Source organism: Protopterus annectens, chromosome 6.part0, assembly GCF_019279795.1.
Source record: "Protopterus annectens isolate FY-2018-M chromosome 6.part0, PAN1.0, whole genome shotgun sequence".
Lineage (NCBI taxonomy): Eukaryota > Metazoa > Chordata > Ceratodontiformes > Protopteridae > Protopterus > Protopterus annectens.
In genome coordinates, this window is record NC_056737.1 from 728252306 (window position 1) to 728268003 (window position 15698).

Below are 15698 nucleotides of genomic sequence, written 5' to 3' on the forward strand. Positions count from 1 at the left end.
TTCAGCTGGGATAAGTATTTCTTCTTTTGGGGGTGAAGGAGGCGAGAAATTTGCACTGAACCTGTCAGCCAGAATGTTAGGAATATCTGTGGGTTCAGTGTATTTTTTGTTGTTGTGAACCAACTCTGAGCATATCTGAGGGTTTCCGCCCAGGTTTCTAACATAGCTGAAGAAGGCTTTGTGGTTATCTTTAGTGTCCTCAGCGATTTTTCTCTCAAAGTTTGCCTTGGATGTTTTTATGAGAGAACGTAGTTTTCTGCTAATGTTGATCAGAGATGTCTTCCCTTCATGGGATTTCGCTCTGACGTGCAGTAGCTTCCTTCTTTTGTTATACAATTTGTTTATGGCTGAGGTCCACCAGACAGGATGCTTACATTTGGTGGAGAGGGACTTGGATTTGTTTGGGATTGCATGATCCATGCATTCTTGGAGATGTCCATAGAAAGCATTTGTGAAGGATTCGGCATTGTGGGATGTGGTATCCACTGGCACAGTGGGCTTAAAGGATACCATCTCAGTCTTAAGAAGAGTGAAGTCTGCTTTTGAGAAGTTTTTCACTGTGGTCTTTTGTGCTGGGGGTGGAGGTGGGATATGTATATCCAGGGTGATTAGTTTGTGGTCAGATCTCACTAGTGAGGGGTATACTTCGTGTGGAGCATTTTGTCCCCATGTTTGTGATGATCAGGTCTAGTATATTATCTCCCTAGTGGGAGAGGTGACTAGTTGTTCCAGTGCATTTGAATTTATGAATTCCAGGAACCTTTGGGCTAGGGTATTAGGGCTAGAATAATGTACCCAATCTATGTTTGGGTAGTTGAAGTCTCCCAGTATGATGGTATTTTGTGATACATTCATATCCTCCAATGTCTTCAGGAAGGCTGAGTGGGGTTCTTTAGATTGGGAGGGTGGTCTGTAACATGCTACCAGTTGTATAGCAGTTTTGCCTATGGTTAGTTGCACCTGTATGGTCTCTGATGCTTCATGTGTTGCTACTAACCTGGAGGTGTGGGTGTCCTTTATGAATATGGACACTCCCCTCCTTTGTGGTTCGCCCAGGTTTTGGGGCCGAAAAGCATGATACGAGGTATAGCCTGGTAGTGCTAGGGTGCTCTCAGGAGCCTTGAACCGGGTTTCAGTTACTGCACAGACGTCGATGTTCTCCATGCTGAGGAGTGCATCAAGTGCCTGCATCTTGAGATTTAGACTTCTGGCGTTGAGCAGCATTACCCTTAGTTTTTTTCCATTTTTGTTTTCTAAGGAGGTGGGTTTGTCTTTTGAGCCTTGCCTAAAAAAGGCACTATGGGGGTGGCAAGAGCCTTAGCCAATATCCGGAAGCCCAGTGGTGACAGGTGTAAGCCATCCCTTGCGAAGCAGCGTGGCTTGTCCAACATATCATCCCAGGCAGACAGATATTGGATCCCCTTAGAATGACACCAGTACTTGAGCCAATTTTGGAATAGATTGGGTTAATACTAAAAATGTTGATGAATCTTGCTGGCAAATAATACTTGATAAAAAAAGAAGCAAGCTGGCTTCCTAGATAAGGAGCTACGTATAGCCCAGGACTTGATGAATTTATATAATATGTTTACAGATGGCTTTATTATTTTATATATATATATTTTTACTCATTTATTTACTTATTTTTGGGAAAAATTTATCTAGTTCTTTATTAAATTGTTAGCATGAATGGTTAATAGTATTAAAAACAGCAATATTTTAGCATTAACATTGATAGTGTGTATTTCACAGTTGGATGTGTCTTTTGCCTGTTTTTTTAATAGACAATCATATCTCTAAATATTTAATCAATTTGAGTTGCACTGTGTGTGTGTGAATTTACTATTTAAATGCTTATTTTTTGATGTTTTATCTTTATCATGCACTGAATATGCTCCATAAGTGGAGACACTGCAGTTTGCTGATGGATTTTTCTCTTCTGACCATTTTAACTTTTTGTGAATAAATAAGTTTTCATTTTATTTGTTAGTGCTGGACTTAATTGTTTTGGTTTATCTGTGTGTGTGTGTGTGTGTGTGTGTGTGTGTGTGTGTGTGTGTGTGTGTGTGTGTGTGTGTGTATACATACACACACACACACACACACACACACACACACACACACACATATATATATATATATATATATATATATATATATATATATATATATGTATATATATATATATATATATATATATATATATATATATATATCTGTGTTTGTGTGTACGCATTACATATATTATATAGGTATGTGTGTATGTATGCCAAGGACATTGATTTATATGGGTGACAAGCTCTGGAGTGAATGGCAAGTGCTGCAACATGCAGACAAGCGACACCATTTGGTCAGCAGACAGGTATTTGACAGGTGTGCGAGACTGACAATCCATGAGTAGGGAAATATTTCCTTTTCCATGGGGATTGTGTAATCTCAGAGTTAGTATTTATAATTAGCCAGGGGTGTGTGGGGATAATTAGTAGGGCATATAAAGTATTGCATAATAACTATAAAAATCGAAGGAGGTTGGAAAGTTCACAAAGAAACAGGGAGAGGATATATGTAAGGTTCCCAAATATACAACAAAATCTAGAAGATTTAGGATTTTTGCTTGGAAGTGTCTGCATAGGTATTTTAATACCCCAAGCAGACTTGAAGAATGTTTCCTCAGGTAGATTGCAAATGTTGAAGATTTGATATGGAAGAAAGAAGTAATTGGTAACATAGCTTTTTGGGACTATAATGAGTTGCCATACTTTAAAAATTCATTGTGGACTACTCTGTCATAAATAATGCATCTATTCATGGGTAACCATCAAAAGTTACCTCACTGGTTGGATCTTCTCACAGGACAAGAGGTCTGTCATCCATCCATACTTGTCCACTCTGCAACTGACATTGTAGGTAATAGGGTTTTGATCCCTTTCAGGCACACCTTTTCTGAGGATGTGTTCAGTGTTTTACAGGAGGCAAGGAAACACTCAACCAGAAAATCTTATATGTGCAAATGGAAGAGATTTTCAGTCTAGTGCTATGGTCGTCACCAGGGTCCCTTTCAGTGGGGTTCCGCTCATTTGTATAAGTTGCTCCAGTCATACTTGGCCTAGACTTCCGTGAAGGCCCATTTCTCAGCCATTTCTGCTTATCTGCCCTTTAATCCTCCTTTGACCTCTCATTTTGAGATCAAACAGTTTCTTAACGGCGTCCTGCACATTAGGCCTCCAATAAAGTATATTTCTTCTCCTCCTTGGGACCTTAATTTTGTTTTGGAAAAATTGACTCAGACTCACTTTGAGCCTGAAGATTCTGCTTCTTTACAACATTGTACTTGGAAGACTGTTTTGTTTCTGGCTCTTACTGCTGCTCAAAAGGCTTCTCCACTCCAGGCCCTTATGGCCATTCCTCCTTTTTTGTTTTTTCACAGGAACAGGGAGTCCCTTTGTACTAAACCTTCTTTTATGCCCAATGTAGTCAATGAGTTGTCCTTAAATCAGTCAGTACAGCTACCTTCCTTTTTCCCTTGTCCTCAGTCTGGTAGTGAGAAGCTCCTGCACACCTTGGATTTGCACACACAGCTCTGGTACTATTTGTATAAGACTAGGACTACTCATAAGTCTGATCAGCTTTTTGTTTCTTTTCATTCCAGGTCTTTGGGTTTGGCTGTTTCCAAACAAACCATCTCCACCAGGATATCTATTTATGGTGTTATACGCCAGTTATTTTTCTTATTCTTTTCATGGCAAATCTCTGTCTGCTTTTGTTAGAGCTCATTCCACTAGGGCTGTTGCCTCTTCTGGTGCCTTCTTGAAGGGGTAAGACATCATTCCATCCTTGAAGTTGCTACTTGGTCTTCAGTGCATACCTTTACTAAACATTATAAGTTGGATATAGTTTCTAGGGCCAGAGCAGGTTTTGCTGAACTCATTTTATGTGGGTTTTTTGAGGGCTCTTCTCAGCCTTCCACCTCCCATTCTGTGTTTCAGCTTTTTTACTCTCCCTTCTGCACCATCACTGCAAGTAATATAGAATGTCATAGTACAGTTGTGTAAAAATTTTACCATAACAGTAGATGTCATACTCTTCATTGTGGCGGTATTTTCTCCCTCCCTCCAACCCCCTCTTGTTTGTTCTGCATTTTTTCCTTCTGGATGCGTATAGACTCCTTTGTCCTGTAGGTTCATAGGTTGGTAGTAGGCTATCAGCCCTAGGCCTATACAAGCCTAGCCATAACAATTCCCAGGCTATTTCTTTCCACAATATTTACTTCCCTGGATTCTAAAATAAATCCAAATAAGGTGCCTTTTATACATCATCAATCAATTAAATAAATTAAATGAATCAATTGTCCAATAAAAACAACCATACAATTTTGAAATGGAATGAAATAAAATAAAATCATTTGTTGAGCTAAAACAGTCAAATTATTCATTACACTTAAAACAAAATAATCCAGCTAAAACCATTGTAGTTTCTGACTTTGAAATAATTTAGTGAATAAAAATATATATACAATTGAGGTCTCTTACAAATGTATGAAAAGAAACTCTACATTAGTATAACTGTATTTTATTGTGCAATATTGCCACCTTGTGGCATAAATAAGTAACTTCATAGTTTAGCTGCTCTAAGCAATGTTCTTATGCAGTTAATCAAACATATTTTCATCCCAGCAAGGGACAGAAACATAGTTAGTGACAGTTTCTCCAACTGTAATACCCAAGGGGTGGTGTATATTGCTACATGCAACTATTGTAGCTCTTTTTATGTGGGGAAAACTGAAAGAAAATTGAAGAATCGAATTTATGAACATTTATATGAAATTAGAAGACAATATAATAAAAATGCATTGTACAGACATACCTTGAAATGTTCTCAAGCTTCATTTTCTTTTTTTGTTTTGGAAATTGTCCCTAAGGAAATAAGGGGTGGTATGTGGGAAGCCAAACTAAAGTATAAAGAACTGTTTTGGCAAATAGTTTTAGACTCTACAAAATTTCCAGGTCTAAATTACATGCTTTCCATATCTTCAGTGCTTAAACTTAGAGCTCTTGTACTCGCTTTCCTCACTTATCTAGAGGAAAACAGTTTTTTTATTCAGGCATGTCCAAGGGTGAGCTCCCAGTGTTGTCTCCTGTCTATCTGATGAATCTGGGCATCTTGGGGCAATGTAGAAATTGCCTCATGTACACAGACAACCCTCTCCTCCTACCACCCAACACTACAACCTGTGAGAGATGCACTTATCTAGCCAAACTGGAGGTAAAGCTCTCTCTTGACAGTCAAGAGGAGAAGGTAAACACTTCCACCACACCACACTCATCACATAGACTCACTAAATCTACACCACCAAGATCCACACACAGAAATACAAAAACATTCTTGGAGGCTCTCAATAATAATCTGCTCAAGCAACAGAGACCTCCAAAGCAGAAATGCAAGCAACCTCCACCCCCCCAACTCAACCCAAATGACACATAGCCCGCAGACTCAGTGTGCCACTCAACCACAACCAATAAGGCAAAACAATGTACCTAACACACTAGTCATAGGCGACTCTATAGTCAGGCACACTGATGTCCCACTCACCAGGCTAAACAAGGAGAAGGCTATGTCAGCTGCCTGTTGGGTGCCAGGATCCGCCACATTACCCACACACTCAGGTCACTCCAGAACAAGTACAAATATGACTCTGTCATTGTCAATGTTGGTGTGAACAACCTGAGATGTACCTCCCTGGACTACATGAAAAGAGACATGGAAGAGCTCTCTGATCTTGTAGCCCAGGCAGGTATGACCCTACCCTGAGTAGCATTCTGCCAACATCCAGAATGATGCCGCAGTACAAGGACAAAATGATTGACTTCAACAATTGGCTAAGCTTCTGGTGCCATTCTAAAGGGATCCAGTATCTGTCTGCCTGGGATGACATGGTCGACAGACCACGATGCATTGCTAGAGATGGCCTGCACCTGTCACCCCTGGGATTCCGGATACTGGCTAAGGTTCTTGCCGCCCCTATAGTGCCTTTTTTAGGCAAGGTTCAAATGACAAATTCACCACCGTAACAGGAACAGGCAAGAAAAAACTGAGGATGATGCTACTCAATGCCAGAAGTCTAAATCTCAAAATGCACTCACTCGAGGCACTCCTTAAAATGGAGAACATCGATATCTGTGCAGTGACTGAGACCTGGTTCAAGGCTCCAGAGAGCACCCCTGCACTACCAGTCTATAACTCATACCACACTTTTCGGCCATGTTACCTGGACCGGAACACCAAAGGCGGAGGTGTATCCATATTCATTAAGGATATCCACACCTCCAGGCTAGTTGCTCAGCATAATGCAGCTGAGGTTATCCAAGTGCAACTAACTCTAGGCAAAACTGCAATCCAAATTGTAGCTTGCTACAGATCCCCCACCATGCCCCAGGATTCCCACTCCTCTTTTCTTGATGTACTGGAAAATATTATGGCTCAACCAAACACCCTAATAATGGGCGATTTCAACTACCCCACCATTAACTGGGAAAACTACTCATGTACCAACTCCTTCACTCAACACTTTCTGGAATTCATAAACTCCAATGCCGTGGATCAACTTATCCACACCCCCCTCCAGGGGCAACAATATCCTAGATCTAGTCATTACTAATATGAGTGACCGGTGTTCCACACCTGAAGTCAATGCCTTATTGGTCCGATCCGACCATAAGCTAATTACCCTAGATATCCACATCTTGCCTCCACCCCCCATTAAGGAAACCATTGTAAAAAATTTCTCCAAAGCCAACTTCATGCTTCTTAAGACAGAAGTGGTGAACTTCATGACACCCATGCAGATGGACAATACAGTTACGGCTACTGAATCCTACACAATTGCACTTTATAAGCACTTACATGAGTGCATGGATCGTGCTATCCCAAACAGAACCAAGACGCTATCCTCCAAAAAAAGGAAGCCAATCTGGTGGTCCCCTGCCATAAACAAACTGTACAACAGAAGGAAGAAACTCTTGCAAAAGAGAGTAAAATCCCATGAGTGGAGGATCTCCCTGGTCAGCCTCAGTGCGATCCCTGATAAAATCCTCCAAAGCTAGTTATGAAAACAAAATCGCCATTGATTCTAAAGACAACCACAAAGCATTCTATAGCTATGTCAAGAATCTCAATGGCAACACTCAGACTTGCTCTGAGTTACAGCACAATGGCACTAAATATACAGACCCAACTGATATTGCCAACATCCTGGCAGATAGGTTCAGTGCTAACTTTACCCCCCTCTCACCCCCTAAAGAGCCCATCTCTATACAGGAAGAATGCAAAGTTCCTACAATCACGGCTGCACAGGTAAAAAACACACTCTCCAAAGTCAAGAACACAGCATCCATGGGACCAGACAACATCCCAGGCTGAGTTCTACATGAACTATAGAATGAACTGGCACCCCACCTAAGTACCATGTTCAATCATAGCCTCACCTCAGGTTTTGTGCCTGCTGAATGGCGCACAGCAATGGTTATCCCACTCCACAAGGGGGGAGCCACCACGGACCCTGGGAACTACCGCCCCATTAGCCTGACGAGCCTGGTCTGCAAGGCCATGGAACGTATCATCATGGAACTTATAAACAAAGACATTGGTAATTTCCAAACTCTGGATCCCACCCAGTTTGGGTTTATAAAAGGATCATGTCTCCTAAACCTGATAGACTTCTTTGAAGCAGTCATCAAAGTCATAGACAAGGGTAAGGTGGTTCACACAGCCTATCTAGATCTTGCCAAGGCTTTTGACACCATCCCCCACTCTGGAATTATATATAAACTCACTAAACTAGGTATAAATCCCTATGTCACAAGATGGGCTGCCAACTGGCTCACTGACAGAACCCACACTGTGAAAGTAGCAGACTCCAAATCCGACTGCAGACCAGTGACAAGTGGAGTACCACAGGGTTCAGTCCTGGGTCCTCTCCTGTTTGGTATCGACTTCCCTGAAGTACAGGCTAACACAGGAGGTCTTTGGCTAATGAAGTTCACAGATGACTGCAAACTAGGAGCCATAATTGAAACTCCTAACAATGTGGACATCCTACAAAAGGGCCTCACGGAGACAGATGCCTGGTGTCAAAGCCATGGCCTCAAGCTCAATGCCAAAAAGTGCATTGTCATCCCCTTTGGTAAAAGCTCTGTACCCATGAACTACAACATAGGCGGTAGTATACTTAACACCGAAAGTGTGATAAGAGACCTTGGGACACAGGTGGACAGTAGTCTCTCCTTTGATAATCACATCGCCATAGTAGTCAGGAAATCCTTCTACATGGCACATCTCATCACAAAAGGTTTCTCATCCAGAAAAAAAGAGGTCATTGTTCCCCTCTACTCATCACTCATTAGACCCATTATAGAGTACAACGCCCCTTTTGGTATGTACCTCACAAGACATCTACAACAACTGGAAAGGCCGCAGAAATACCTCACAAAGAGGATTACCAGCCTCAAACAGATGCCCTACGCAGACCGTCTCAAAAAACTCCAGCTTTACTCCGTCGCATATCGCCTACTCAGAGGTGATCTCTGCCTAACATACAAAGCTATGTCAAACCCAGAGCTGTTGGACATGCTCCACTTAAAGAAATCCCAATCCTTTTGAGCTACATGCTCTAGGGACCTAAACCTTGTCACCACAATAAACAGAACATGCCGGAGGGATAGATTCCTGTCCCAGAGACTTCCCATACTCTGGAATAAACTACCTATCTATATCAAACAAAGCTCCTCATTAGCACTGTTCAAGAAAAATCTTGATGATTGGATGGGAAATAGGAAATTCACCTCAGGGATCACCTCTGTGGTTCTGCTCGACAGTAGCACAGGAAAATAATTTTCTTGGGTGGCAAAAGCCAGGGTACCTTTTTGGCTGGGCTTGTATAGGCCCCAGGGCTGATAGCCTAGTACCTACCTATGAACCTATGAACTGTCCAGATTTTACCTGAATGTCCAGATTTTTGCCTCATATTTTCGGTCTGTTCCTCATAAAAGTTTGATTTTCTGGGAAATCACTGAGGAGTGAATTTACTAAATGATGACAGACATTTAAGTTTCAGACTTCATATCCTTCAGAAAATGCACACTAAGAAGTCCTGTTATTCTAGCAACTTTCTAAGTTTATAAGAGCAGTATTTAAAATCTGTCTCTATTTTTGGGCATTTGTTACTTATAAGTTTTAGGCTTTGTCCAGATATTTTTGTTAAGAGGTTGAGAGGTATGCTGTCATGTGATTAAGTTGGAATGGAAACAGTTTAAATGTTACCATGTAGGATTAATCATTGTCAGACCAGGAATCAAGACACTCGTTAGGAACTGCAAACTGTTAGAATGATCCCAAAAGCTGTACAGTATCATTTCAGTTATTTGTTTATATATAATAACAGTGGAACTAGAAACAGATTCATCCAGATATAATGCTACAAGAGATAGAAGTGTTGAAAACATAATATAATGTAATAACTCACTAAGGTATAGCATATACACTAGGATGTGCTTTTGGCTAGTAGCTAGAAATAAGCAAAAAATAAAATATGAAGTGAAAGGAAAAGATGAGGGTATACTCATTTTTAAAGTTTGCATCAGTCATGCTTCTACAGATGTACAAGCAGCCTGCTCACAAAAATAGTGCATTGGTCTAGTACTATTCAGAAATCTGCGCATAAACTTGAAAATGAAAGGAACAGTAGAGTGTGTCTACCAATGCTCCAACCTTCTGTCACACACTTGCTTTCTATGGAATTAGTAGCAGGTCAGAAAGTTACTACACCAGGCTAGTATTCAAAAATCAGAATACAGTAAAACATGAAATGAAAGAAAGAAAAGTATGGTTTCCACTATGGTTTGCCTCACTCAGATGCTTTCTATAGGTAGAAGCCATATCATAAAATTGTTGTAGTTGGCCAGGATTCACAGTTACCACATAATAAAATATGAAATGAAAGAAACAAAAAAAAAAATGTTTACTAATGTTTTAAAAGCCTTGCATTACTGATGTGCTTTGTAGAGTAGCAGTAGCAGTCAAGTCGTAAAATGCCTGAAAGGCTACTTTTCTCAATGTGTAAAATGAATGGCTCAGAGGGAGAGGTGTTGTTAGTATAACTGAAATTTGAGATGAAATTTAGCTGACACCTTTGAAACTTTCTGCAGGCACTCTTCCCCCACCTCCCTCAGCTGAAGGTGAGCATGCTCAGAAAGGCAAACCTGAAATGTAAGCAAAGGCTGAATCAAAACAAAAAATCCCTGGGATTGTCCCTTTAAGGTATGAAAGTGTTTGTTGTTTTATGACTTCCAGGATCTGCCTTAGATCTAAGAGAAGCCCTTGTTTATGTATTTTTACAGGTAGATGCTAAGTGCTACCAGCTGGCATCAATGATTGTTTTGAGACTGAGAAGTGAAGTCAGATGACAAGAAATTATGTCATTATGCCAGTACCCCAGTAGTAATATTTGAGATATTAATTTGGAAAGTGTCTGACAGAGAGAGAGAGAGAGAGAGAGAGAGAGAGAGAGAGAGAGAGAGAGAGCATTTTTATTTGTCTTTGACCTGACAAGGACATCCACTCACCACATCTGCCTGCTTGCTCTGTAAGTTAGTCTAGGAAACAGTATAATTCTTTCAGATATAATGAGGAATATAGCTATGTTTAATTTAGATGTTTTTCTTTATTCATTTGAGACTGTCCTGCAATGTTGTTTTAAATATTTCCTGTGATTTTAAACTCCGATATAAATGTAATTATATACTATTTTCTTGTTCTTTTAATATTTATTATTAAATATATTTAAACCTTTAATTGTGGCTGGTATTTGTGAGACATATTTAAGTTCTGTGAGTACTTGCATATTTATTTGATGACACTATGGGCCACTCCTAATAGCCTTGCTCTTGGTCAAACTACCATTTGGATTAATAGCAACATCACACAGTAAGATTGGACACCCTTTGTTAAGGGCATTAAAGTAGCTGATAAGGACATGGCTGGTGGCAGTGATAACTACCTTAGAGTCTGGGCAGAAGGGGGCATAGCTAGTAAACATATGCCAACCTTTCCCAGGTGTGTGTGTGTTTGTATATAAATCAAATCTCAAGGATTCTGTGTGTGTGTGTCAGCTACTTGTGCAGGGACATGAAGCACTGGTTGAACAGAGAGGGTGCTGGAAGCTTTAGCTTGGCCACTCGGCTGAGATCTCTACTCTGTAGCTGTGCCATTGAGGAGTCTTATTGCGGATCTGGAGAAGGAGGGAGAAACCAGTCCCGGACTGACTGCGGTCTCTGTGTGCTCTTAAGGGAAATTGCATTTGATGCAAAGAGCTGCATCTGGAAATACTGTGTGTCTACTTGTCATCCCCCCAATGTACATCCCCCACTGGTGCTAGTGGTGAGGATTGAGGCTCCTTGATTACTGGGCCAGAGGTGATGCACCACATTATATTGGTTGGCAATGGCAGGATATCCACATATTGGGATTCAGTGGTGTGGATATTGAATTCCTGCAGCCTGGAAACAGTGGTCACTAAAGAAGGTGTTTGTACTCTAAATCAGCCACACACAGTGAACACTCAGAGTTTCATATCAGAATAGTTTTATTTATTTATTTTTGTTAGCTTAGTTAGTCAGTGAGAGCAGGCAAGGATGTCAGCAAAGGAGTATGGAAAACTGACAAGTAGCTAGTTGGCTGAGATGTGCCAAGCCAAAGGACTGAGGCATGCCAACCTGACTAAAGCAGAAATGACTGCAGCCTTAGTCACAGCTGCATTACAAACCAGCAACCAGGAGGACAACCAGGCTGGCATTGGACATGTACAACTCTCAGAAAATGGACAGTTCAGCCTTTCCACAGAGGACTTAAAAATCCATCTGGAGTTAAAGAGACTTCAACTGGAGGCCAAACATTTGGAAATAGAATCAGTAGAGAGACTGCAGCAGGAGAAACAAATGAATTAAAAGCAGCAGATAGACTGAGACATCTGGAAGCTTGAAGAGAGTGAGAGGCAGAGGCAACATGAAAAGGAGACGCTGACTCTTCATCAGGGTCATGGAGGTAATGGGGAAGGGAGTAACCGAATCCCAGAAGCAACAAAGGTCAGTAAATTTCTTCCACAATTTACAGAGGGTGATAATTTTGACAGCTGTATTCATATGTTTGAAAGGGTATGTAAACAGTATAATGTTGACCAAGGGCTCTGCGTAGGGTTCTCGACCCCCTTACTCCATGGTAAAGCTGTAACTGCTAATTCTAAATTGTCTGATACTCATTGCTTAAATTATAATACTGTTAAACACAGTATGTTAGAGTGCTTTAAGTGAACACCTGATGCTTATAGAAAATAAGTTACATGAGCACAGATGCACAGCAGATGAAAGTGTGTCTGAGTATATTGTTGAACTAAGCACTTATTTTCATAAACGGGTGAGTGGGTATCAGGTTGCCACTTCTGAAGGGCTGGCAGAGCTTTTGGTGGGAGAATAAGCCCTTAGCACTTTGCCTGAGGACATAAGAATCTGGTTGATAGACAGGGAATCTAGGACTGCAGATGAGTTGGGGAAATAGGGAGACCTATACCTAGCAAGCAAGGCATCACTGCACAGGAAAGGGATGCCCAGTGCTTCTCATAGGTCTAAGGGAACCCACGGTGGGCAGCCTAAACTGCCCCAGCAAAGTCTGCCAGTAGTAGAGGAAGCCACTAGTCCAGGTACATGTTCAGGACCAAGGGTTAAATGTTTTAAATGAAACCAGTGGAGCCATGTACCATATAGATGTCCATGGAGGCAAGGTGGGGAACAAAAGGTGGGAGAGCCAGTAAGTGTGAATGACAGAATTTCAGCAGTAAGTTGTCTGGAGACAACAAGGGCACCAAACTACCAAAAGAGGTTATATCCTATCTTAGTAAAGGAGAAACAGGCTACTGCTAAGAGAGACACAGCCTCTGACCTAGCCATTGTGAAGCCTGCAATGGTTAAACAGGAGCAATACTTACTTGGGCAGTCTGTTTCAGACAGAGCTTTAGGAGGGACCCCATTCCAAATACCTTTGGTTAGGGTTCACCTTGACTGGGAGGGTGGAAAAGGAAGCAAGCAAGTAGGTGTGTTTGAGGATATCCCTGCAGATGTGCTGATAGGGAATGATTTTGATACTGTAGTACATTGTGTGAATGCAGTGACATGCAGTCAGGCTTGGAGACAAGCATGTGGGTCTGGTAGCCTGGAGAAGACTCAGACAGACCGCAAACGTGAAGCCAGGACTGGTGTGGTGGTTACTTCAGAGAGGGAACTACCATGTAGCAGCAAGACTGAAGGTGAGCCATAGCTGCTTGTGGGTATTGATGTTACCTTGGACAGAGTGACTGCAAGGGCAGAGGTGAGTAGTAGTACCCAGGCTGACAGTGAGGCACCGCTGTCAGAGAATACCAGACTTCCGGTGCAAGGGGAGCTGGAAAGGGTTACAAAGAGAGAGTTGAGACAGGCTCAGCTCTCAGACCCTACATTACAAGGTCAGAGGGAGGTAGCTAGTGAGGCACCTGATTTTCAAGTAAAGGGGGAATCTATATACTTCAGCAAAGGGTTACTGTACAGAGAGTGGACCCCAGAGAGAGGGCTAGAGGGTGAGAGAATACAGCAGTTGGTAGCACCCAGAGCCTACAGTATGGCACTTCTAGCCATAGCTCATGAAATTCACTTTGCAGGTTATATGGGCATAAAGCATACTAAGAGACACATTATGCAGAACTTCTATTGGCCTGGGATTTCCAGAGATGTAACAGGGTACTGCAGGACCTGTGAGCAGTGCCAAAAGGTAGGCAAGGCAGGGGACAATGTGAAGGCTCCTTTGATGCCTTTGCTTGTGATTGAGGAGCCATTTCAGAGGGTAGCTATGGATATTGTGGGGCCTCTGAGTACCCCAAGTTCCACAAGGAAAAATTATATCCTAGTGGTAGTTGATTATGCTACCAGATACCCTGAGGTGGTGGCTCTGCCCTCAATTGAGGCAGAAAAGGTGGCAAATGCTTTGTTAGAGACTTTCTGCAGGGTAGGTTTCCCAGAGGAAATACTGACTGACAAAGGTGACAATTTTCATGTCAGACATGGTGGCTTGTCTGTGAAAGCACTGTGGGGTGAAGCACTTAAAGACTACCTCCTACCATCCCCAGACAAATGGTCTTCTTGAGAGGTTAAACTCTACACTCAAGAACATGCTATGAGCATTTGCAGACCAGTTTAAGAGTGAGTGGGACAAATATTAGCCCTATCTGTTGTTTGCTTACAGAGAGGTGCCCTAGGAATCCACTGGGATTTCACCCTTTGAGTTACTGTATGGGCATAGGGTGAGGGAATCTCTAGATTTAATTCGTGATGAGTGGGAGTGTGAGTGTGAATCGCACAAGGAGTTTGTTGTGGCATATGACCTAGATCTCAGGACAAGTCTCAGGAAACACATGAGCTTGGCCCAGGAGAACCTGTCAGAAGCCCAGCAGCAGAAAAAGGTCTGGTACGACAGGAATGCTTGAGCTAGAGAGTATGCTGTAGGGCAGCAGGTTATGGTTCTCATTCCTGTCAGACACAACAAGCTCTAGGCAGCTTGGGAGGGACTCTTCAAAGTGGTGAGGAAGGTCAGTGATGTTAACTACATGGTAGAACTGCTAGGCAGGAGGCAGGGGCCTAAACTGTACCATGTTAACATGATGAAACCTTACCATGATAGCGAGCCCTGGTGCTAGGTATTTGCATTACAAGGCATGAGGAGTCTGAGGGGGGTCTATGGCTACAGGGAGCCAGCCAGCCAAATCCCAAATTACTGTGGTGGAGCCTAGGGTTGCAGGCATATGATGGGACAGTGCAGCACTGTACTGGGGTCAGCAATGCCAAGGTAGCCAGAATCTCAAGACAAGGAATGGGGTAAGGTATTCCCAGATAGGCTCAATCCTCTCAAGCAACATTTCTCTCACTTGAAAAAATAGCGTGAGTCTTTGGGGGGGGGTGTCATGAAAGGAGATACTGCCAGCCCAGCTAGCTGGAATTTTGTAAATAATTATATGTCATTTGTGAGTATTAACATGATTTATATAGAAGTGTAACAAAAGGGGATACTGCCAGCACAGCTATCTGGAATTTTGTAAATAATTATGTCATTTGAATATCAACATGAATCATATGCTTGTGTTACAAATGCATTAGAACTGTATGTCAAATAAGATGGTTTGTACAGACATGTGCAGAAGAAATTTTTGTAAATTACTGAGCTCAGATGTATCCACAGTGTACCCTTTTGGATTAGACCAAAGATGTATATACACTATTGTAACTGTTTAGATGTATATATTTTAATAATGGAAACTGGAACATACGAGGTTGATTTCAGAAAAATAGCTGAAAATTTAAATTACTTTATAACAGCCACAGACAGAATGTCTATAGTAGAGAGCTATCTGTGTTGCCTGGAAAGAGAAATAATTACTAGGCTTGAGATGTGAAAGTGTTTATTGTTTTATGACATCCAGGATCTGCCCTTGTTTATGTATTTATACAGGTAGATGCTAAATGCTACCAGCTGGCATCAATGGCTGTTTTGAGCCTGAGAACTGAAGCTAGATGGCAAGTAATTATGACATTGCAAGTATCCCAGCAGTAATATTTGGGATATTAATTTGG